The 26,367-nt window shown below is 31.5% G+C and overlaps 1 protein-coding gene across 3 annotated transcripts in view; it reads right to left on the minus strand.

Annotated features, from left to right (window-relative positions):
* LOC132910312 (uncharacterized) overlaps positions 1-26,367 on the minus strand; it is a 63,813-nt gene that overhangs the window by 14,728 nt on the left and 22,718 nt on the right. The window lies entirely within an intron of this gene.

A 26,367-nucleotide genomic window follows, 5' to 3' on the forward strand; every position in this document is an offset into this window, starting at 1 on the left:
ATTTTAGTATACAAATTTTACTGTAAAGTTAATATGTTCAATATCAAAATGACTAATTGTAAGAACTGTTTTCTTACTATTTTATATGTTAAGAAATTAGCATATTATTATTTGTCGTAAAAGTTTAGATGAAATATAACAACTTTATTTTAGTAATAACGCAAGATGACGTATATTAATAGTGAAATAAAAAAGAAGAATAATATTAGAAATAAAATAGAATGCCCGCATTCCGTATCAAAGATTTGTATCTCTTTCAAGCACTAAAAAGCTGTTCGGACAAAAAAGATTGAATAAGTTTGTTGGCTGTAAAGGGGCCCGTCATTTTTGTAAAAAACATAAATCAAAAGATTTTTATAAGAGGATATAACACAACACTCACATAGATAAAAAGATGTCATAAATAAGGATGAAGCACAGATAATTTGAAATAAGTATAAGTACTGTCTTTTAAAATCTAATTTATAGAAAACATAATAATTTACTACTTTTAAGAACTAATTTTTCTTTATGTAGGAACCATATCAATTGTTATGGACATACGGCATCGTATTAAGGACACGCACGCTGCGTCCATATGAAGTATCGTATTAGAAAAATTTAAACTAAATCATTTTGTAAAGTGTTTAAAGATACATATAAGATACATAAATATACATAAGAAAAATTTAAAACTATATTGTAAACACGAAGAGTTTTCCAATTTAATGGAATCTCCTAAATGATTTGTTAACTAACAATATTTGACTGATTTAAGCGTTCTAATTAAAACCTAATTACTTGATTAAATAGCAACTTAATTGTTCTGAGGCTTTTGACTGAAACTTGATTAATTGTAAGTAAAATGAATTGATTGGACTTAGCGACTGATCTGACTAAGATCAATTATATAACTATGTTACACTGACACGGTTAGAAATTGGCCTAATTGAAGCGATTGATTAATAGACTAAAAGTTAAATTTTTTTAGTTGTTTAAATTTTTTAAATCTTTTGGTTACTTTCTTCTTTCCTCAATCTCAAAGATTATTCTCTTGATCGAGAATCCTCAAACTTCTTTTTTGATTTGTTTTTTGGATAGATTGATTTGTTTTTCTAAATACAACCAATCGACACACACAGACATATTTACTTCTTTTGAAGTGCGAGTGAAGTACTTCTAAGAATTCTTAGCATATCTGCTCTAATAATTTTGGGAAATCTTTTATCCTTGGTCACTTATTCTTTCATTGGTGAACTGTCGCCTGCAAAGAACTTTCAAAAACGCCTAATTTAGGATCAATATAGACGAGTAAGTTTTATCTCCCGAGAGTTTCAGTAGTTCATTAGATTATATGCTTACGATATTCTGAAATTAACAACCGGAGTTAGCTCACTGAGAGTCTTGTTTTACATATTAGAATATTTGTGGTCATTGTGAAATAAAATACATCAGAAAAAGAATTTGATATCAAGTTGTGTTATGTCCTTAAACACGAATGTTAGAATTGTAAAAACTGAGATCTGAGAACATTTAAAAAATTGAAGCATTCCAGATTTCGAGTAATTTAATGAGTAGACGAATGTTTATTACCGTTTCTTGCACTATTCAATTAGATTTGTACACTGCAATTCGTGCTTACAATATCTTATTTCAAAAGTATATCACATTGTTTTTATCATTTGCCTACTTGAAGGGGCAGAGTTATGCAAAACTTTGAACAAGTTCGAAAATGCGCACTGCTGATATTCAGTCTTAGAACCGTTTTCCGGTTTATTCTACGAACAATTTTATACATAACATCCGTCCTAGCTCTATTTATTTCTTAAGACACGGCACTAAAAATGTATCCCAAAATTTGATTATATTTATATTATATTTTGTGAATGAAATTATAAAATATTTTGTTTAAATTATGCGAACATGCAGAATGAGGATTAGATTTACATTAAATTATGAAAACTAGAAAGAAATAATTTTTTATTTTAAATAAAATTTTCTTGTCAGGCTATATGCTATCATTTTTCTATATAATTTATAAAATAATCAGTTTATTTCCGTTAATCTTGATTTGTCGGACTTTTTTCTTACGCAGTAATATTGATTTTTTATACTTAGCGTTTTCGCAAAATTATATTCTTTTCTACGTTAAATATAGTTGCAGAGTATAGTTGCGGACATACAATTATCGTATTATCTGCTGACGATGAGCATTATTTTGTTACTACGTATGCATTGTTCACTATTCAATAATAGTACATATTACTACAAAAACGGGTGAAAAAAGTCACTCGCCTGCGTCGAGCATTATGGCGCAGCTATGCATCTTGTCAATGAAAGAAATTAGCCTAAAGATATGCATAAGTCTGTGATCTTTGACACTGTTAAATGACTTTTATAGCATAGTATGCGTGTTAATTGATATTATATTGCGAGTTCTTCATGCATGATCTTTGCTGTTGTATTGTGTCTGCTTGTTCTACCGGAAAACTGCACGTGTATATGGGTATGATTTCTTTAATTATATTATACATTTTTTGTAATTTTTTTACTAGGACACTGTCTTCTGTTGCTACGACAAATCCTGTTTTCATAAAGAATTGTCCTATTATGAACCGTTTGCAGGAGAATTGTTTATGTACGTCTTGTCTTGTAAGATGTAGTGCTTATCGTATATTGCTTCTTTTTCCCATTTATCTTTTTCTGTTTTGTAGTGAATATATAGATATTTTCTGGCTTTTTTGTCTTAAGTCGAGTGGTGTGTATATATAGCATGTATTCATATGTCTAATATCCCTATCTCTCCTTCTTTTCGGTACAATGTTATTCTGCATAAATTAGGGTGCGGTTTGCTATGTTTTGTAAGTTTTTTCTGGTTAAAACTTCGATTCGCCGGCTATCGACCTTTCAAACTTAAGCACGCTACGGAGATCCTTACTAAATTCTCGCCCCAGTCATGAATTAAGATAAGGCTAAATAACGTTAATAACGCTATTTTTTATAATATCGTTAAGAAAACGCGGTGCGCCTGGGTATGTTAAGGTTGTTAGTATAATGTAAGTGCTTTAATTGTTTTGAATATGTTTTCAGAGTTTAGTTTTGATTTTAGTATTTGTATAAGTCTATATTTATATTCACTTTTGAGTTGTTCTTTAATCTGGGTATGATCTACATTCCTGTTTTGTTCGAATCCGAATTATACAAGGTGTTCTGCTACAGGTGTAAAAGGATTTAAGGGGTGATTCATTAAAGCTAAAATAAAACAAAACTCAAGAGGAAAAAAATTGCGTTTTCGGTTTTTTATTTATCAATAATTAAAACTCGAACGAAATATGCCTGTGCATGAGCAAACCTTTTTACACGAACGAAAGTAGATCAGCTCGAGCAGCGAAGTACACAGTGATCCTCAAATCGAATGACACATGGGCAGCAGCTTAACAAGTACCAATCGTAGAGAAGCAGACTATGGCATTCAGAAACGCATCCTGCGCAACGTTTTATAAAAAAAATCGTAGATTAAGCATGAAACACACTTACGCATTGAAATTCATTACGGCATATCGGCAACCGTCCCGTGAAAATTTTGAGTAGTGAAAATTAGTGTTTCCCTCAATCATTCCCCTTCATAAATAGTTAATAAACAAAAGCACATGTAAAAAATGTTTATTCGAAGATCACACACGCACCACGATTTTCCTGTCCGTAAATTCCACAGAAGAATCACATATGTATTCAGTATTCTTGAAGTACCATTGAATGTGGTCGTACGCTGTCTTGCATGAATTACAAGCAATTTCTACGCAAATTACTGATCACTACATATAACCTTATTACTCGAAGGATTAATTAAGGTATCATTTTATGAAGTAATGTGTAATAATATAAATTAATATACAACTAAATGGAAAATTGTATTTATCGTATTAAATAGCTCTTTTAAGTTTTCGTTGTCAAAATGATACTACTCTTGCAAGGCAATTTTAATCATTTTTGACACTAACCTTACCAGGCTCGATCAAATGGCTGGTTTCAAAATTTAATTTAAAGTTGTACACTCATTATTATTTCATTTGTTAATCTAACTTTATGTAAATTCTTATATTAACAAAAGTTAAAAATTGATTAATCAGATAATATTGTTAGTGGAATTATATCCTGTTTGACTATTAATCAAGTGTCTCTTTATTTTCATATTGTCAAGGTTTCGGTAGAAATGTTTTTCATATCTATAAAATTATATGTATTGTGTCTTCCATTCATTTGATTCTTTGTAGCTTTTCTATTTGTCAAATCTTTCTATTTGGTTTTACTTTTGTTTCCTCTTTATTTCCACTGTCATAATATTTTTCGTTTGTTTCGTAACATAGTTGTTGTGATAGCCGCATAGATCAGTAATTGTTGCCATTAAATGTTGTTATGATACTTTATGTGGTTTTATTATGCATATATTACTTTTGGTAATTAGATGGGCCTATCCCTATCCATTTAATTATGTTACTTAGTATTTCATTATCTCTACTTTGCTGTGTAATTATGGATTGTGTTCTCTGTAATAATAATGTTTGTTATAGTTGTGTTGTTATCTTGCGTTGCTAGTTAGATGGATGTCTGTAATATGTTATTTGTGTGATTATATTTGTGTTATATATATATATATATATATATATATATTGTATTAATATTTGTATTATAATTTATGAAACTTTGGTTTTGTAGATTGTTCTTGTTTTCGTCTATATTTAAGTCTTTAGCAACCTCTTCCCATAATTTTTGCAGTTCATATGCATTGAATTTATTGTTTTCATTAGGACTTTTTTCTAGCTGATGAATCTTTGCTGCATGATGCTGTTTTGTGGTTGTAGGTACTTATAATACATTTTGTGTCGCTCGTGTCCGTATTCTATGGTTACAATTTCTAATTGTGTGGCTTTGCAGTAGCACTACACGACAATTTTATTCATTTTGTATGCCCGCGTCATGCGTTGCCTTGGTTGTCCGGCTTTCGTAGTTGGTGATTGTCCCGTCAAAACACTTATTATATCCCGATAGAGGTGACCACCTGTTCTGCACATTACCCTTATTGGTTTGTATGCTGTTACCTCCCGCGGTAGCTTCGAAAATGCTCTGACGATTTCCATATTATTCTTATATGGAGGATATGAATCCTATCATTATCATTATTGTATTCTTTGTACCTTTCATTCATAATAAATAAATAGTGTAAGTCATAATAGATAGTGTAACTTTTACATAGTTTTAACACCACTAAATTGGTGTATTTTATTATATAATATACTTTATAAAAGCAGAAAAAGTGGCGCAATTAATTAGGAACAATTCTAGGGAAACAATAACTGATAATAACGACAAAAAAAAGAAAACACGTTGCTAAAGTGAAAAAGGGAGATCTCCCCATTCGGTCACGCAGCGATATTCTTCACAGAGGGAAGATCTCCCTATTTGGTTGGCTAAGTGGGTTGACCATATAGATTATTTGCTAAGATGTTTTGATAATGGACTAACGCCTCTTTATATCTTTTAACAGTTACTTTCCTGGTTCAATTTCAAGATGTTTTCCTACATCTTCGTTTCTAATATACCATGATACTTTGACCATTATTCGAAGAATAATTTTTTGAAGAATTTGTAGCGCTTTTGAACAATTAGCTTTTGTGCCATACTTTGTAAAATATTTTCTCAAAGATTAGAAATGTAGTAAAACAGCATAATTTATTTGCAAAACGAGTAATGATGTTGTTAATAAATTTATGAACTTCTTTGATTTTAGCATATTGATTACAGAAATTAAATTGATGATCTGTTTTAAGATTTTTTGCTTTGATGATTGTTTTCATTTCATTACTATTCCATCGGTTTGGGAAGTATTTTGTTCTTAACACGGAATTACGAATAATAGTCAGAATTTTAAAGAAAGTTCCTTAATAATTCCATCGTTGATCCGATGATATTCAAATGATCTCTTTATTCGAAAATTGGGAAACTGTTTCAAAAAAATAAAGTTCGTCAACTATATTGAGCTTCGCCTTCTTTTTTCTTTTTTTTATCGATTAAAATACTACAATCAATTCTCACAGAGAATCTTTAGTAATTATGTCGTCGTGTTTCCACGGCATGATATGTAAACTTATGATAAGGCAACTTCTTTTGATACATATTTTAATAAACTAAAGTTTCCTTTGCTAGTTGAATCTGTTGTGTCCATGTAGTGTATAAAGCCTTTTCAGTCCTCTCCGGTAGTCTGCTCTGTTTAGGAACACCCAGAAATCACTCGACTAGAGGATTGGAGTGCTTAATCAAGCGTGTGTTGTAATGGTTACTGAATTTCAAAATTCCTTCTTTGACTGTTAACATTTTTAAGTCTTTATGAATGATTTCATTGGTTACGTACCAAGATGCATTACAGACAAGTCTTAGCGTTTTCGATTGGAATCGCTGTAGGATCTCACTGTTACAGTTACTGCCTGTGCCTCACAGTTGTATCCCGTTGGTTCATACAAATTTTAGAATAACATTTTATAATATAATTTTGCTTAAAAACATTAATCAAACACTCATTTCTGGACCTTTGTAGAAATATTTTAAGTTTTCTGTTGTTGAGTTGCGTTGTTTAGTTTCCTTTGTCTCCAGGGTGCCTATTATTTTGCCATGACCTTCGTAGATTCCTTTTATCTCCGACTTTTTCTTTATAGCGTTTGGACACTCGTGTTGGATTATATACTCCAGCTTAGGGGTAGAGAAGCGAGCCACATTTATTACGTTGTTTCAGATATTCAACTGCTGCATTTATATTTTCTTTCGTTTTTAATGGTACTAGTGTTGATGTTGAAATGCTGAAGGATTCCCTAAAGTGAGACCAATTATTTAGTTTGTTACAGATTGAAATAATTGATTTTCAATAATCGTAGTGCCGACTATTGCAATAACTGGTAAATGATCTGAGGACAATTCTAGAGAAGAATTAACTTGAATATACGTCAGAGATACATTTTTGGTTATGAAGAAGTCCAGTAAGTAGGGTAATTTGTTTGTGTCCGAAACCAGTACGTGAGCTCACCTGTACTAATGTAATTTAATTTACTTGACAAATTACTTTTGTATAGTGATCTTCCTTTTCGAGTGATGTTACTAGTACCCGAGTGAGTATGTTTAGCATTAAAGTCGCCTCCTGTTATAAACCTGTGACCCAAGCTTTCCAAAAAATGGTCCAAATTTTCTTTTAGTAGGCTGCACCTTGGAGGACAGTATAGCAGATATTGCGAACAGACTATGCCAATCTTGAATCATAATGTTAGTTGCTTGGAGATGATCCTTTTTGTATGGTAGGAATGCGCAGTTCTTGACATTAGATTTTATAATAATACCTGATCTGCCATGTGCTCTGCCGCAGGAGTGTTGAGTGTGATAGATATTATAATTGTTGACTTTAAAGTAATTTTTATCCGTAAAATGAGTTTCAAAAATAAGCATTATATCTATTTTTTGGCAGGTTTAGAAAAATTTCCAGCCCGTTTTTATGTTGAATCAAACTGTTAATGTTTTGTATATAACATTTTGAAAAATTTCACTGGCATACGCTTCTGCTCCACTAATTATATTTCTTATCAAATTTAAACCGGTCTATCACATCAGCTTTGTCACAATTTTGACATATCAGTATATTATGTAATGTTGTATGCGTTTCATCCATATCGTTTTTTATTGCTTTTGATTCTTCCGCACACTTCTTGTCATTGATCCTTTTTCATTTTCATATGTCAGAAGCTACCTCCACTTTTTGGTCTTGCATTCTTAAGATTTCCTACCATGTAGCAATCTCTACGCAATCTTTTATGCAATTAATCTTTTATGCAATTTTATTATTTTCTCACCTATCTTGCAGGAAACATCCTGTAGATAATTTTCAATTGATCGTCCTTCACTTTTTATATCCAAATTAAATTTCTTAATACTTATATATTAATAAATTTCAGCCGATAACATTAACCATTTCTATTTTGACAACGTTTCTATAATTCCATAATCGTTTTGAATGAAAATACTATAATTAAATATTGTGAATAAATTTTGTTTTGATAGAAGTCTAAGCACGATTTTCATGATTAAGAGATACAGTTCGTTAATAGTTCTTAATACTGTTACAAACAGCGAAGTTGAGAAGTTCAGGTTTCTTTTTCTTGTATTTTGGTCCAACAAGTACGCTCTGTTGTTCATATATCTATAGATAAGTAATGAATGGCTTGTTGAAGACAATTATGTTTCGGATTTATGATTATGTATTCCCAATAGGGGCTATTGGATTATAGTCACCGCTTACCATAAGTGGTGCGCCAACAAAGGGAGTCTAAGTATTCCTGTCATATTTTGATATAGCTGCCGTGTTAGCCATATTATTATTTATTTTGATTATTACAGTTGTTGCTTGAAGATGTGCGAGAATTAGGCGATATGCTGGCGACCTATTTGCGCCAGCGTCACCGTCGCGGCAATTTGTTGTTGCGTTAAAAAACAACATAAATCTCTATGAAGAAATACACGAATAATAAATATACGAGACGCAGCTTTGAGCGGTAATTATGCAATAAATCTCCGTCCATTAAAACGGCCCTTCGTAGTACTGCTTTATCGCAAACGGAACGCTGAACCTGTCTTATGAAGCAGTACATTATTTTATACATATAACTCATTTCACACGAGCGGTTTCGGTTTTATTGGATGCTACATCAAATTTTCATTAAAATTTGCACTTCATTCATCAACAGATTTCGCGGCCATACGAAATAATTAAATAATTTCTCTAAATCAATAAATATGTAAGTAAATACTTTTTCCTTTGAAAAAATCGATACCCTTTTTATAGTAAATTGATAAAGTTTTAAATAATATAATATGGATATAAGGCAAATACATTTTTTATAATTTTGATAATGAGTTGCCACATCAATGACTAAACTAGAACTGAGCAAATATACGACATGAAAATGGACATAAAACGACATGAAAAACATTCGTGCGAGTTGAAAGAAAAATTGAGGACGTAAACATAGCAGTAAATTGTTCCGTTTGCTGGCGCAAACCGTTCATCTGCACTAGACAACTGACCACTAGGACAGAGTGGTGTTTCTTTGTCGATTTCTAATATTCATTTACCTTACCCTCCTAAATTGTGATACTTGGTGGGAAAATGATATGTGCCTTAATTCCAGAGTGTCTAGACAATGGGAATCTATGCCGCATTTCATTTAAATTTCTGACATTTTTGTGATTGCACGTCATGTCGATCAAACACGGAAAGATTCAAGATTTTTACAGAAATTTTATAAATGAGGATATTGATAAAATCTAAGTAAAGATACTGATAAAAATATAAGTAGAAACATATAAAGTATTGATGAACAATATAAATCATATAGGATTACGGAATAGTAGCGTTACTCAGATGCTGTATTATATGCTAAACTTGATGCTAAATAAAACTTAAAGGTTTTGCATATATCTCTACTAGTTACGTAAATATTATTATTATACATCTAAAGTATTTTACCTTTATTGATTTTATTTTAAAATATTCTTTAATACGTCTCAAATAATGGTTTTTTTATCAAAGACGACACAAGTTGTCCAGTTAATGAAATTTTACACATACCATTTTCTCCAACAATTTAAAGCGATAAGCCTAAAAAGATCTAAACGAATTTTTGTTTGCTGTTACTAAAGACTAGTCTAGTGAAACTAGTTGCGTTATGCAAGCGGTGCTTAATATTATTTTTTATGGTCATTGTCGTACCACTGTGTATTTCACTTGTTGAATGTTTCGTATTGTATAGTATTGAGTAATATTAATATAATGCTTCTCTATCAGATATGTCTCAGATGCTGGTATTATATCAATATTGTGCGTAGTAAGAAATGCTTTTGAACTTAATATTCAGTGAACTAGCCTTTCGCGTTTGTAAGTCTATGGATAAAAATATTCTATGCGGTAATATTTCTAATAAATCAAACATGTTCGGTGAAAATGAAAGTATAAATTCTGATCATGAGCTTCTAGATAACTGTAATGGAATCTTGGATGATGAAAATGAAAATAACATTGTAGTGCCATTTACTATTTCCTAGTACACCGTAAGTGGAGCACATCATAAGATATTTCCATTTATTGATGTTTTCGACATATCTGCAACAAGTAATATGCGACGGTTATAGTCCAAGCAACCAATAGATATATTTAGTCAGATGGTTAATAGTTAGTAAGCATAAATATCGTTATATTTATAATTCAATTGTAAACCACACAAATTTTAATTTTAATAATAAATATGTGATTCTAAATACAAGAGTAAGTAAATCATCTCGTACGAAAGTTGACAAAAAACTGATCAAACAGAAATAAAGAAATTTTTCGCTATTATTATGTATAGGGAACTAATAAAATGTTCTCTCATTAGTTTATATCGGAGCAAAAAGAAATTTTATAAGAACAATGTTGAAAATGACAACGTGAGTTCGTGCTCGCCATTCATATGCAGATGCGCTAGTTACACTAAATAGTAACTAGAAGATACACAATCGATAGATTTAATCTATAGGTTTAAAATGTTCTTTTGTTTTTATCCCTAGTCCATGTAAGAATGTGCAATAAAGGTCCTTCAGCTCAAAACGGTGTGATAGATTTATCCAACGAATAAAATAATAGCTATTGTGATCCTACCTCTGAATAAAATGAAATAACAACAAACAATTTTATTTCCGAAATTATGTCACATAATAGATTCCAATTATTATTGAAATCCGCTGGAGCAGATCGATTAACGAAAGTTCGAGACTTGCTTCAAATGCTAGAAAATAATTTTGTAGCAGCAAAGGTTTCTGGAGAAACGATAGTAATTGATAAGAGTACGCTTCCCTGGCATGATCCTCTAATGTTCCGACGATATAATCGTATTAAAAATGAAAAAATATGATGTGAAAATTTATAAATTGTGTGATCTGAAAGGTTATACATATACTAATTATGTGTACACTGGAAAGAATGGTTGCCTGTGAGGAATATCAATCGAAGAAATGGCACACAACACACAAAGAAAAATAGTATTACATTTGACTGATAAATATTTATATAATAAACGCACTATTACCACAGATAATTTCTATACTTCAGTTTTTTATTGGCAGAGATGTTATTTGAAACACAAACACATCTTGTGAGAACACAGTGAAAAAATCAAAAAGATAATCCAAAAGAAATAGTACATGCAAAACTCAAAAACTATCTAATTGTTGGCAATAGTAGAAAAGAGAATAGATACATGTCCTATTAAAAGGCTTTCGATTAAACACGATTTGTCATTAGTTGAGACAGAAAAGAAGAACCGAAATAATGAGCAAATAAAAGAGCCAAAAATGGTTGTCACATATAATGCTACTAAATAGGGAATTGATATATCTGATCAAACAATAAGCTACTTTTTACCACTGACAAAAACAATAACATAATACCACAAAGTGACATTTGAATTTAGTTTAAATATAGCAATTATAAATATACTGATAATTTATACCAGTTATGTAAATATGAAACCGGAATTTTTATATAGAAAATACACGTTTATTGTATGAAAATGATTAAAAATATTTTATTGAAGTATTGCCCATCGCTAGCTATACATTTTTCCCACCTGTCTGGCAATTGGTGGATGCCACGCCGAAAAAATTGTCTCTCTTTTAAGGCAAACCAGTCATCGAGCCATTTTCGTACATTTTCGTAAGAAGTTGAAGAGCTGGTCAGAAAGTGCGTGTCCCATCGATGCAAATAAATAGTAATCGGACGGAGCCAAGTCTGATGAGTAAGCCGCGTGCGAAAGTAAGTAAACGCTTCAATCGTTTCCTTGACCGGTTTTGCTGTATGCGATGGTGCATTATCATGGAGCAAAATTACTTTGTGTTGCCTTTTTTGATATTCTGGTCGTTTTTCACGCAAAACTTGATTCAAATCGATCATTTGTTGTCGGTAGCGCTCAGTATTAACGGTTTCGCCAGGTTTTAACAGAGTTCATAATAGATCACACCTTCTGATCCCACCAAACACAGAGCATTGTCTTCCGTCCATAGCGATTTGGTCTTGTAGTCGATGTCGGTGGTTCGCCTGGAGCTAACCATGATCTTTTACGCTCAGGATTCTCAAAATATATCCACTTTTCATCGCCAGTCACAATTCGGTGGAGAAATGACTTTCTTCTGTATTTGGCGAGCAGCATTTCGCAAGTGGTTTTTCGGTTTTTCTGCTATCTTTCATTCAGTTCATGTGGAACCCATTTTCCCACCTTCTGGATCTTTCCCATGGCTTTCAAACGTATGGAGACGGCTTCTCGTGTCACGTTTAATCGATCAGCGAGTTGTTGTTGTGTTTGAGCGCCATCCTCATCCAACAATGCTTGCAATTCGCTGTCTTGAAACTTTTTCGGTGGTCTTCCACGTCCTTCGTTCCTCACATCAAAATTGCCACTTCTGAATTTTTTAAACCACTCAAAGCACTGTGATTTACCAAGAGCATGCTCACCGTAAGCTTCGACAAGCATTTGATGCGATTCTGCAGCAGTTTTCTTCAAATGGTAACAGAAAATCAATGCTGTCCGCAAATCGTAGTTTCCAGGCACAAAATTCGACATGTTCAACGCTATTACAAACTATGCTGTTGTATGAAACTTGTATTGTTGTAAGTCGAAAATGTTTGTGAGATGTCAACAAAGATTTTTGGCATCAATGACGCAGTTTAGTGATAACTACATTATCAGCTAGGGCCATCTATAGGCAAATTCCGGTTTCATACTTACAGACCTGATATATAATATGGAAAGAACGATTACCAAGTTCTTCGTTTCAAAGAATTTCTCATTATCTAGACTGGATACAACTGAAACGCGAGATTCCACCGAAGAAAACCACAGACTACAAAAAACTATTGATAGAGACGAGAGAACTAGAAAGTACGTAGGTGTTCAAACTGCTACTTGTAACTGAAGAAGAAATTTGGTAAATAAAGAGTGATAAAAAATGAAAGGAAGTATCAACTGGTTGTGGTATATGTGAAGGAAAGCCTGTATTTATATATATGTATCTATATATATATATATATATATATGTAAATTCAACAGAATTTAAAACATCAACCGACGGTTTGACTATCCCTGTGTTTACTGGGAATCGGTCAAACAATATAAATAGAGAAGGACGAGAACTTAGGAGGAAGAATAGAACAGGATTTCAAGAAGCGAAAATTGAACAAAGAAGAAGAAAAACAAGTTAAAAGTTAGAAAGAGAAAGAGAAGAAAGATTAGAAGCGAAGAGTTTTAAGGAGATATGGAAGAAGACTTAGAAAATCGATTCTTGAGTTTTCACGAATCGATCGCCCCATTTCCAAAATATTAAACCATTACTTTAACACCAATTCCAAGAGAATGGTTAAGTTAGAACTCATGATTTTCTGAGATTTTGTATCCTTATGATTATATATATATATATATATATATATATATATATATATGCTTTTAAGCTCGAGGCGACAATCGGTCGCCGAAGCGTAGCCACGGTCGCGGGATGAACGTTCCGCCTAACAGAGATATGAAGTTACATAGCTTTCCTTTAAAGAATTGGCAGTACCCACACTTGACAATAAAACATTTTAATAGCCCCGCGGCTCGCCACACACAGACCGCATTCTTTGAGTAAGATGATCGCCAGATGCCGATGCATCATTCACAGTTTATGCTCAGATAGTCTGAGGAGCCGCTAATCTTAGGACTTAGTTAAATAAAGTCCTTCCGATTGACAAACAGCTTTATTCTATCCGCCCGTAAATCTGTCACCTATTGCGGAAAGATATGGGAGATCAGATTTCCTCACGTGCGACGCTTCCCGCCAGGAACTCTCTCTCAAGGACGGCTAGCATCCTTTGCTAACCGCCAATATAGAAATTAACCAATTAACAGCAACGCCCATTTCCCCCACCCTCCGTGCGGAGGCTTTCTTTGACTAATCCAATGATCTCGGCCCTTAGGCACATCCCATCATAGTCTTCCTCTGCAGCGTCGTCGTGACGGAAATTCATTCTCTTTCGAACAGCCTCATTAGCCATACGCCTAGTGTGTTTGTACAATCGGTGAATAATCTACGTCTTAGCAAAGAGCTAGTCAAGCGATCCTTGTATCACGAGTAGTAAGTCGAGTCCGACTTAGACTTCGAAGCAAAATATATTCGTTATCCCGTGGACCGTGGATTCACTATATCGAACCTAGGGTCATTGTCATTAGCGTCTAGTTACCGCGGCCGCTTGTCAATATTGTACCAACTATATCTGTGTAATAAACGTTGGTGCAACAACAATGAACAACACCGGCGAAGACTCATTAAACACCCCTAACCCCAACCCGACATATATATGCAGGATATCATCATATATATCATATAATATATATAATATATATTAATATATTATATATATTATTATATTATATATATTATATATATTAATATATATATTAGTCTCGGGAGTATTGAAAAAAAAATCCGCCGACAACCTGGGTAATTTAATTGAGAAAGTACTTGCCTGGCAAGCGAAATATCCGCATTCGAATCCCGATTCTACAACTTCTGCGATTCGTACGGTGAAAAATATTCCGCCGATCTAGTTGCTGGACCGATTCGAACTCAGATCCTTCGCTTCCCTATTAATTAAAGATGGTATTTCCTTGGCCGTGTTGCCGTACGCGGATAAGTCTGAAGCAACTTTGATGTCAACTCGCATGGGCGACGTTTATTGTTCGTTTCCCATCTTTGTCAATCACGTCTGACGATCGACAGATTGAGAAGCAATCTAATCACAAACGTAATACGGTCCGACTGTGACAGCCGAATTAGTATTTATTAAATGCTTTTATTTTAAAGATACATCTTCATTCAATAAAAATTATAAAAAACATATCCATTTCCTCAAAACAATAGCATTTTTATTCTACAAATGTTTCTATTTAACAAAAACTAATAAAGTCTTTTTAACAACAATCAATTGTTAGTAAATATTCTAGAAGCAAATATTTTACAAGTATATAAAATGTTCAGCTACAGGTGTAAAAATTTTAAAAGGTAATTCTTGATCCTAGAATAAGATGAAAATCAAAAATAAAAAATTGCATTTTCAGCTTTGTTTTTTAGTTATTGACAATTAAAAATCAGCTGAAATATTCCTGTGCGTGAGTATACCTACTTACATGAACGAAAGTAGGTCAGCCTAAGTAGCGAGATGCACTGCCTCATGGAATCTTCGAGTAGAGAGGATTAATATTTTCTCTAATTATTTGCCTCCATAAATAATTAATAAATAAAATTACATACAGGTATCATTTACACGATTCAATAAACATCATCAATCGAATTACACAATCACAGGCAAGAGATTAGAGGAAATATTAATCCTATCTATTCGAAAATTTCACGAGGCGATTTTCGTTATGCTGTTATGAATTTCAATGAGTAGGCAGGTTTAGTGTTTAATCTACGATTTTTCTTACAAAACGCCGTGCAGGATGGTTTATGTTTTCGAATGTCATAATCTTCTTCTTTACCGCTTGTACAAAATAAGCTGCTGCCCGTGTATCGTTCTGTTGGAGGATCACTGTGCACCCCACTGCTCAGGCTGATGTACTTTCGTTCGTGTAAAGAAATTTGCCCGCGTACAGGGATATTTCGGTTGATTTTTAATTGTCAATAACTAAAAATAAAACTGGAAACGCAATCGTTTCGTTCTTGTTTTTCATCTGATTTTAGCTTCTAAATTTTTCTACCACCTCGAACACCCTGTATATTTATTTAATGGAATATTCTAGTTAACATTCGGAATCCAGTCATAACTGAATATGCTTTCCAATGACTAGAATCAACGCGTAGTCTCAGGGAGAATTTTTGCTGGAATATGTAGAAACGCGAGTCCGAATCTAAAAATGTATCTGGGTTATCTACGTACAATAATAGATCCTGCATTTAACTGCACAGTATAACCACATTGTAAACAAAATCAAAAAACTCGTGAAACTTTAACATCATTTTCTAAGAGAATGGTTGCGTTGCATATGATCATGACAAGAAATTATGATTCCTTTGAGACTTTTTGTTATCATAATAAGTAAAATATAACATAATACAAAAATATTTGACTGTAACTCTCAAGGATAGGATCCATTTTGCACAAACTTTTTTTAGAGTGATTCAACGTATTCACTGTGGTGGTTTTTATGTCTATTTATTATACACCCCGTACATATTCGGTTAAACTACTAGATCTGTAATCATACTATGCTGCTAGGAAATCACGCCAGATACACTTAGAGTAATTCGTAATTCATTCCGACAGCATTCAGAGAAATATAAACAAGTAACCGACAAGAACTCTGAATAAAAACATTACAAGTAAGTGGTACAATTACATTCAATTTTGTCTATTTTTAAGATTCAAGATTAATTCAAGATCGCTTTATTACCAATCGTTAAATTCGTTTTTCCTTCAGCTACAACTTACAAAGAAAAGATACATTCACTTCGAAAAAATCAAGGTCATCTTAATATCTCAGGGAACATAAGATATAAAGAAAATAAAGTGCATCCATTTAATGAGTCCCTTCAAAAATGCAACATAATTCCATTCAAACCTTAAGTTATGAGTTATTTCAAATAATAGTTCTTATTGACTCATACTGTACACTTTATAGTTGAATTTCGAACTTGACACTTGATGATTTATGAACCTTACCGAGTTTCCGCGATCACACGATAGTTTTTACATTGGTCGTTGATATATGTTTTAGGTGTGACTAATGAGGAAGGTGGTATTTTGTTAATCTTGCAGAATGTTATTTAATGTGACATTCTAAAAATGACGTCAAAATTGTGCAAACGCTAAATGAAGTTTCTGAGCTGGTCGTAACACTATCAACGGTTCTACATCACGCGACCGCGTTGCCGGCCAGAGATTTATCTAATCCGAATATATCGGATATATAATAAATAATAAATAATTCGAATTTGAAGTTTAGTCCTTTTTGAAATCGACATTTCAAATACCTTAATATTCATTAGGATGTTGATGTAAATTGTTTAATTTACATAAAAAATATATTTTTGTTTTTATAAACATTACTATGTTCTTAAAGCTTCTCTTCATATTTCCTTCTTTTAGACATTTTTTATTCTTTTCAAGATCGTACGGTTCTGCTCATTCTTTTTATTTTTCACACGTGTAAACAAAGAGATTAAAACAGTCTCAACAAAATTTCTATAAACTAACCGAATTTTATTATCTTTTATTATTATTTGTCGCATTAGCAATGTAAGTTTTTCCGTATCCGTAAATAGACTTAGTACTTGCCATTTATAAGTATACCGACGTTGTGTTTGAGACTAGTTCTAGATAATAAGACAGAGAAAGAAGTCCGTGCAAAGTTGCTCTTGACTTCGAAAATTAAGGTCAAATTTTCTTGCTTGCATCGTATTCTACTCATCGCAAATACCAACCTTGGAATAGGAAGCATAGGTCGCAATTCAACCATTCCCTTAGAAAATGGTTTTAACATTTCATTGCATTTGCATTGACATTATTTACGACATTTTTATATTTCGTAATCAAATAGAAAGTATTAATGGGGATATTAATGGGGAAACAGGAAATTATATCTTAGTACGTGAATGACCGATTCTGAGTGATATATCTAACTTCATGATTTTAAAATATTACAAAATTATTATTATAATACTTCATGAGAGCAATGAGCTAGCGAGAGCACTAATAAATAGCGTAAAAGAGGATTCGGTGTTATTAGTCTTTTCTTGGGTGGACACGTAAAAGACACATGAAAGCTATAACTTATTTATAACATTTTTTAAAAATAGAATTATATATTTTTGAATTGGGCGATGCTATTCGTTATTCCATATAGAAAATTATTAAATTGATCACGCCTTAAAAGGAATTGGTTCAGGAGACAATTTAATAAATTATGCTTTTGTAACAAGATAACAAAAAGATAATGAATATCTCCTGATTTTTTTCCATAACTATCATATATATCAGTAAAAATAATTTTGTAATATTTTTAAAGCAGGGAGTTAAACGCTTTATTCCATTTGGGATCGTTTAATTTACGTGCAATGAAATAATTTCTTGAATCCTCATTAATATCCCGATATTTATTCTCTATATCTATTCTCTATATCTCTATGGACATATTGTAAAGAATGTCAATGCAATTTTAATATCATTTTCCAAAACATGGGTTAAGTTCCAACTTATGATTCCTTTCACGTACTTAGTTCTCGTGATGAGTAGAATACGATGCAAGCAAGAAAATTTGACTTGCTTTTCTAGGTCGGACAATTTTACATGGAACTTTTTAGTCAAATACCAATAGTATTATTTATTTTACCAATAATATTAAACGCTATATATATACAAAAATGTTGGATGAGACTTATTTTTCTTGTTTTGCACTATACAGGAACGGTTGTATGCAATCTATCTTATACCAGTATGTGCGTTTGGTCGAATGATAATATTACAATGTTGCTTGTCATGCAAAGCTGTATTATAAAAAATATCCAAAACACGCACTTGCACACACACGATTGACTTTATAGAATGTAATGTAATGTAATGTAATGTAGCACATATAAAAATGTAATACGTATGTCGTTATGAAAAATATTTTAGGATACTTCTTACTTTTTTATTCAATAAAAGAATACTTTCATATTATCAATTAGCAGAAAAATCGAAATGTCATCTATCTTTTTTCCTTTTATGCATCACACATATGTGGTGCAATCCAAAACCTGCTGAGATTGTCTACTTATCATTTTCTGTTATTTTACATATAAAAATATATGTCATATTATGTAACATATTGAAAATTCAAAACTTGACACGAAATGATTAAATTTGTTTTATATTGTTGCTAGTTCATAAGAAAAGGTGCAGGTTATGAGCAATACACATAATACCTAAATATACATGATCACAAGCTTACCAATCGGATACTGATACGATCGCGGATTACAAATGACGAACAACGGCCTCCCATCATCAGTTACACGAAAAGAATAATGGAAGGCGCCACAATCTCTGTACAAGAGTGCTGCCATTACCACAGAGTGTGAAACTCCGGACACAAACATATACACGACATTTTATATCATAAAAAAAAGAATGCAAAACCTACTAAGTGTAATTTTATTATCAGTATTTCTTGCAATTTTTATAAATTGCGTTGTACTATACTTATAATTACTAATACTACGGATTATATATTATACGATACTACTATTATAACATTAATATAATAGTGGTAAACAGTGTTGAATATAATCAATTGTATTTTATGTAAAGAATTTGTAAAGTTATTTTACATAGAAAGCTCACAAAGAATACTAAAACGAATAAAGTATAGTTAAATATACAATATTATGTCTAACGAAAGAATAAACTTGGAAGATCTCTCACTAATCATTCTGAAAAACATCTCATTTGCCATGTTTATTCTAAAATTGCACATTCTAATGTAATAACCACAAATTTGAGATCCTCAGATTCAATTCTTATACAATTATAAAAAGATTCTTTTGGAAAAAATATTCTAATGTTTCATAAGGACCGCAATTGGTTCTATTAGAAGTTAAATGACACAAAAATACTCATGCCTATACTTTGTAATAACTTATACCAAAATTAATCGAAAAATCATCAAATCAAAAATATATAAAAATGCGTGTAAATACCTTAGATTTTCTCACCTCGGAACATAGAATATGTGACAAATAGCGAATATCTGCTATTCAAAATAAGTTAAAATTAATGGAGATAGACCACTAGCAATCAGATAAAATAGTAATGTAAAAAAGAGGAGAATCACACAAATAGAAACACGTATTGAGAGTTCAGAATACGATAGATACATTAAAGCAAAAGATATGCAATCAAGTACAAAAAGGAAAATTCCCAGGAAACAAGAACAAATTAAGATTCATATTAAGATCCAATACGAAAAATGTTGGAACTAAATGGCCTACAAGATCGGCTCTACAACAAATAAATATCGAACACGAAATAAGCGAAAGAAGGAAAAACGATATGTGAGCTAATGAAAAAATCATAGACAATAAAACAAATATTCGTGTTAGAGACATCGATGAACATGGTGTTCGACTACAGGTGTAAAAAATTTAAGGGGTGATTCTTTGAGCTAAAATAAGATGAAAATCACAAACAAAAAGACTGCGTTTTCGGCTTTGTTTTTTAGTTATTGACAATTAAAAATTACCCAAAATATCCCTGTGTGCGAGCAAACCACCTTATACGAACGAGAGTATGTGAGTCAAGCAGCGGGACGCATAAGAATCCTCAAATCGAACAATACATGGACAGCAGCTTATCTCGTACAATTCGCAGAGAAAGATTATAACATTTCAAGACGTAAATCATCCTGCGCGACGTTTTTGTAAGAAAAATCGTAGATTAAACATTAAACCTGCTCACTCATTAAAATCCATAACAGCATATCCAAAAAGTACCGCATGAAATTTTCAAGTAGACAGGATTAATATTTTCTCTAATATGTTACCGCCAGAAGTAATTAATAAACGAAGGCACGTATAAAAAATGTTTATACAAATTTCACACACACGCCGCGATTGTACATAGTAAATTCTTTTCGAGGGCGATCTTTTCTTTATCGTGAATTTATGCACTTGCTTTATGACGTAGTTTATCTTAAAGTCTTTGTGAGAAGTACTTCCACTGACATACCTCAGAGCGGTTGTTACTATTCTCAAAGCTTCATCTTGAAATCTTTGCATAGTGTTCCTTGGTCAGAGTTATTATTTCTCTCCATAAGTTCTTTTTCTAGATATATTCCAAGATATTTAATTGTGTCTTTTATAAATATTGTATGTAGATATTTATTGTTCAATTTGATTTGTCTTCACGTAACATATTTTATAATAAAAGGTGGGCTGATCTTTCTGCACGAATTTTAATTTCTTGGCTATTTCTTGGTTCACATAGCTATCTTTTCTGAAGAATCTTGTAGAAGTTTGATGGTTCAGAGAGATTTTTGTGCAATGACAATATCATAGCGCCGTTTGAAACACATTTGTAAACACATTTTCGCTATAGGGTCAAGGGAGGTCCATAAATACATCTGTGTCACTTTTTATATAGCATTGTATTACACGATTCACAGTCACATGGTTCTTTATAACACGTTTTATTCATAGTTACACAATTTTTTAACACATTTCATTTATATTTACTCGATGTTTTTTACTTACTTTTACACAGTTATAAAAAAGCACACGTACGAATATTTAAAATCTTACTTTTCTTAAATATAATTTATATTCTCATGAAATAAAATATTTTTGGTGAATGTATTTTTATATTTTAAATTGCTTTTTCTTTAGTATATGTTAATTAGTTTGGTACAGGTTTTATACTTTTTTACAAATCAATTTTTACACAGCATTTGCTATACGATTTTGTTTGCATAGTGCGCGTTCACCATATAAGAAGAAAGCCAGGTGTATCTGATATAACATGGAGACTCGAACACCTTCTTGAGAAACACTGGCTAGTATGGGACTTATCTTGAAGAAACTGCCATTTTGTTTAACGTGAAAATATTTTTCGTTTAAGTAAAACTTCTGTAGAATATAACAATTGTGTGGCAGTTCTTGTTTGAGTTTGTATAATTAGCTTGTATACGATACTCTATCGATTGCTTGACTTGCTTGCTTTCCAGTAGTGTTCCCGGAATTCAAATCGATATCGCAGTATCAAACAATTTTCTTTTATTATCTGTTTTACTTATTTTAAAAATAACTTCTCAGATAATTTTGACAGAGTGGCTATAAATAATTTAGAAAGAAATCGATCTATAGGAAAGTAGTTAGATATTTATCTAAATTTGGAGTAGGGATGATTTTAGCAAATTTCCATCGTATTAGAAATTATTAGTTTCTGATTATTCGATTATTTATTTGCTTATTGTGATTATGTACTGTTTTTGGTAATTCTGTTAAAATTTTGTCAGTTATTAAATTATATCCAGATGCTTTTTCTTTCATTCAGTAATTCCATCTCTTTTGTTATTTCTTTGAAACTGAAATGTTGAGCAGATTTACTAAGTTACAATGATGTATTTGGGTAGTCCATAATGGCATTGCTCTCGTTATCAGATGTCAAATCGTTATCGGATTAAAAGATTTTAGATAAGTGTATCGTGAAAATTTTAGCTTCATTCTGATCTTCTCTAGCCTACGAATTATTTTCCTCTCTTACGGATGGAATAGTCACTAGTTAGTTTTTATGGTGCGCAAAAATAAGCGTGTTTTATTTCCTACAATTGATAGAGTTCAATGTTAATATAACTTTGTTATACATTAACATTCGAAGACTAATTTAATAAGAGATCAAAGCTGGAATAAAAGTTAATATAATTTAGGGAGACACTGTTTGTAATATAAAAGTCAAAAAAAGTTTTTATTGTATCAGTTGGCCAACAAAGTAGATTTATCTAGTTGTATCTTCTTGATAACATTGTTTTATGGAGTGTATCACCTTTATAGTTGATGAGTCTTGAACTCCATTGCGGATATTTTGTATTGCAGTTTTCTCCTGCTATAAACCTCCCATTTAAAATATTTAACAATTTTCGATATCGTAGGAGATAATATACCGCAGCTATGACCAGTGAAGCTCTTGAGTTCTTTATTTTGATGTTCGTAATTCGAAGGAAATATTGTTCGTATTATTTATTTTACGATGTGACATCTTTTCATTAATCCCTCAAGCTATTATGTAGCATATATACATCATTATCAAAGTCAATTCACAGCGGAAATGACGGATATAATCAGATTATGAAAATCATTATGTATGTCACTGTTTATGTCAGATATGTTAACTTATGAGACTTTGCTATATTAAACTTTGAAATATCTCATCCTACTGGCCGACTTGTTCAAATTTATCTTCTTTTGTTCAATGATAAATTCAATTCTCAAGATAGTGTATTGGTTACGATGTACATATACGCTAGTAGCGGAAAATTCATGCTAGTATGGAAAACACTTTCAGTGATAAACTATGACGCTCAAGGAATTAATAATCATAGCAATACCTTAAAATGAGTGGTTCCGTCTGAATGTAGCATGGAATATATTTTATAGTTAAAGATGTTGGAGTAGCTTTTATTTGTAAAATATGTTTTTAGAAATAGGAGCATATCCATTTTCTTCCGTTGTCTTAAATTATTTGCGTTTCATATGACTATTTCTAAGTCGCAACCCATTGTTATTATTTTTCGGTAACAGTCGTTAACGCATTTATGATTATATTGCTTTGATTCATGAACTGGTTAAACAGTGTTTCTAATTTGTGTAAAAATTGAGAATTGAGTTATTATTAATATAGTTATTATTATCTACTTTTTCTGTATTAACTTTTCTGGTCTAATATAATTTTTCTCTTATTTCTTACTTCTGATAATTTTTGTATCTCTATCTAATTTACCTCGTGGTTTGTAGATTTCTATATTCGTATACCCTTTGTAATTTGCGAAATAAGGGCATAATGTATATTTTTCTGAAATGTCTCTTGATGTATTGCATGTGTTGAACCTGGAGGATAATTTTTTGTTCATAATAGACAATAATATGGTTTCGTACAGTATCTTGTGGTCCATATTTTTGACAACAAACATCTGTCTGTAATATTGGGACAGTAAATATTAGTGAAGGAGGTGGACGTCCTCTTTTTTAATATTTTGACTTAGTTATATCCCGGTATTCGAGTATTATAATTCGATTTCGCACTTGCGTTCGCTTATTACCGTTATTCGTTCACTTATATTTGCGCACAAAACGTGTTGTACATCTTGTCTCTTCGACTATTTGAACGCGATTTTCTTAAAGAATATTTGGAAAAATTAACTGAAATGAATTCAGGAAGGGATTAGATAATCAGATAAATTGCAACAACAGATTTAAAGTAATAGAAAATATTAAGGAGGCAGAAGGTAGTTCAAACAGTGGCAGTACTTTCTATATCACCAATGAAGTGTAGAATTAATAAAAAATGGAGGAAATACCGACATTTAGAACGATATACGACAGACAAGTGAAAAATTACTCAAGAAATATAGCAATAACACAATCGAAACATACATAATAAGCCTAGAAACCACCAAAGGTACAAACTACAATCTGTGGAAAATAGTAAAATTACATTATAAAACTGAAGGAGTCTAATATTCCATAGAGAACGCATAACGTGAAACAGAAATAGCCAAGAATACTTACTAAACAAACAATAAAGAAAACATACAAAACAAAAACTGAAACCTCCAGAGAGTTAAAAAGAAATCAAAGTGTTAATAAGAAAAAGAATAAGAAAAGGTTAAGAACCTTAAGAGGGTTCCAAGGTCTAATTATTTGAAAAATCCTAAAAGACATAATATCAAAATCAATTAAGTACATTACAATATTGTTCAACGCAATCATGAGATTCTAAAACTTTGTATTAGTGTGAAAATATGCAAGAATTGTTCTACTACTTACCAGAAAAACCAGTATTAACATCCACTTTATATTGACCGAGATTATTACTTTCAAAAGGAGAACTACCAAAATATCAGATAAACATGTTGCGTAGCTACATAACCAACGGATTCTTTTATATTAAAATAGACAATGAAAATTCAAATACATATAAATAAATATTTTTTATGTATACTTCAGATTCTCCTAAAGGACTAAGGAGATTAATGTTAACGTTCACAGACAATACCACAATTTACGGTATCAATAATAATTTCAATTTAGCATAAAATCTAACATACAACTATAATATAGCCCCCCATTTTTAGGCCGAAAGGTATAAAATAATCTTAATTACTACTTGGCCATATAACTATTATATTTATAAATGGTACAAAAGACACCGAAACCAATTAAAAAAAACTTATTTGTTGGATAGAGAGATATTTAGAAATTATATTACATAAAATAGAATGAACTCCAATAATTCGTATAAGAAGAAACAGTAACAGTTATAAATCTGCTGCATTGGTTAAATAAAAGAAAATCCAAATCAAAATTTAGAAACAAAAACAGAATGTACAAAATAAGTGAATAAAACTTTTTATGTAAAATAACTCATCCTTATCCTTATAACTTATCCTTATAGCAGAAAATGTTTCAGACAAAATATATTGTATTTGATAAAGTTCATAAACTCAAATAAACATTTTTATAAGAAATTTTATAAAAAATCGAGTTGTTTAGATCTAGTGATCGCGGTGTCGATGGCATGGATCGTTACATGAATTCCTTATGGTCATCGCGATCATCGGATCTAACACCATTCGATTTCCTTTTATGAAAATATTTAAAGACAAAATGTATTCTCATCCTGCTAGTAGTGTAGAAACCATCTAACAACGTATTTTACTACGATTACCAAAAATTGTAGAGAAAAACATAAGAGAAGCATCAGGTAAAGTAAAGAAAGGTGGACGTAAAGATGCATAAACTCCAATTCAGGATCGTTCGAACATTTGTTATGGCGTAAATATCACATTTGCAGATATATCGAAATAATTTAGCAAACTCTTAACTACACTAAATTTTGAACTAATAGGTCTAGGGTATTAAGTACCTTAGTGCGTTTTTGCAAAAACTATAAAACTGTATCAACTATGCCAATCAAAGGTATAGTTTAACAGAAAATGCAATTGCATTTTTCAAGCATATCAATGCATAAAAGTATAGTAAATTATTTCCGCATTATGCATCATTAGATACTATTTAATATTGACTCAAAGCATGTTTACCCATTTCTAACCATTTGGAAGATACATTTATTCAGTTACGTGAGACACGCTATACATGTATTTTAAACCTGTGACTGTTTGCATCCCAAAATACTTTTCTAAGCGATGCGATGTTAAAATGAATCACAAAATAACAAGTTATTTTATACAATAGCTTTTATCGACACATTGTGTATATAATAATGGTAGAGCTATTATGGACATATCCTTCAGTTCTATAGAGTACAACCATTAAAAGCAATCTGAAGAAAATTAAAACAGTATAATCCAAACTACTGAGGATGATACTTACGATATTGCACCATGGTATATAGGTAATAACAACATAGCGAATACTTTATGCGATTTATCAATCGTATAAACCCTTAAAAGTACCAACGAAAGACACTAGATCAGAATGAAACCTTCATCAAACCCTAACGATAGAAATTGCACGATA

This window comes from Bombus pascuorum, chromosome 9 (genome assembly GCF_905332965.1).
Source record: "Bombus pascuorum chromosome 9, iyBomPasc1.1, whole genome shotgun sequence".
Lineage (NCBI taxonomy): Eukaryota > Metazoa > Arthropoda > Insecta > Hymenoptera > Apidae > Bombus > Bombus pascuorum.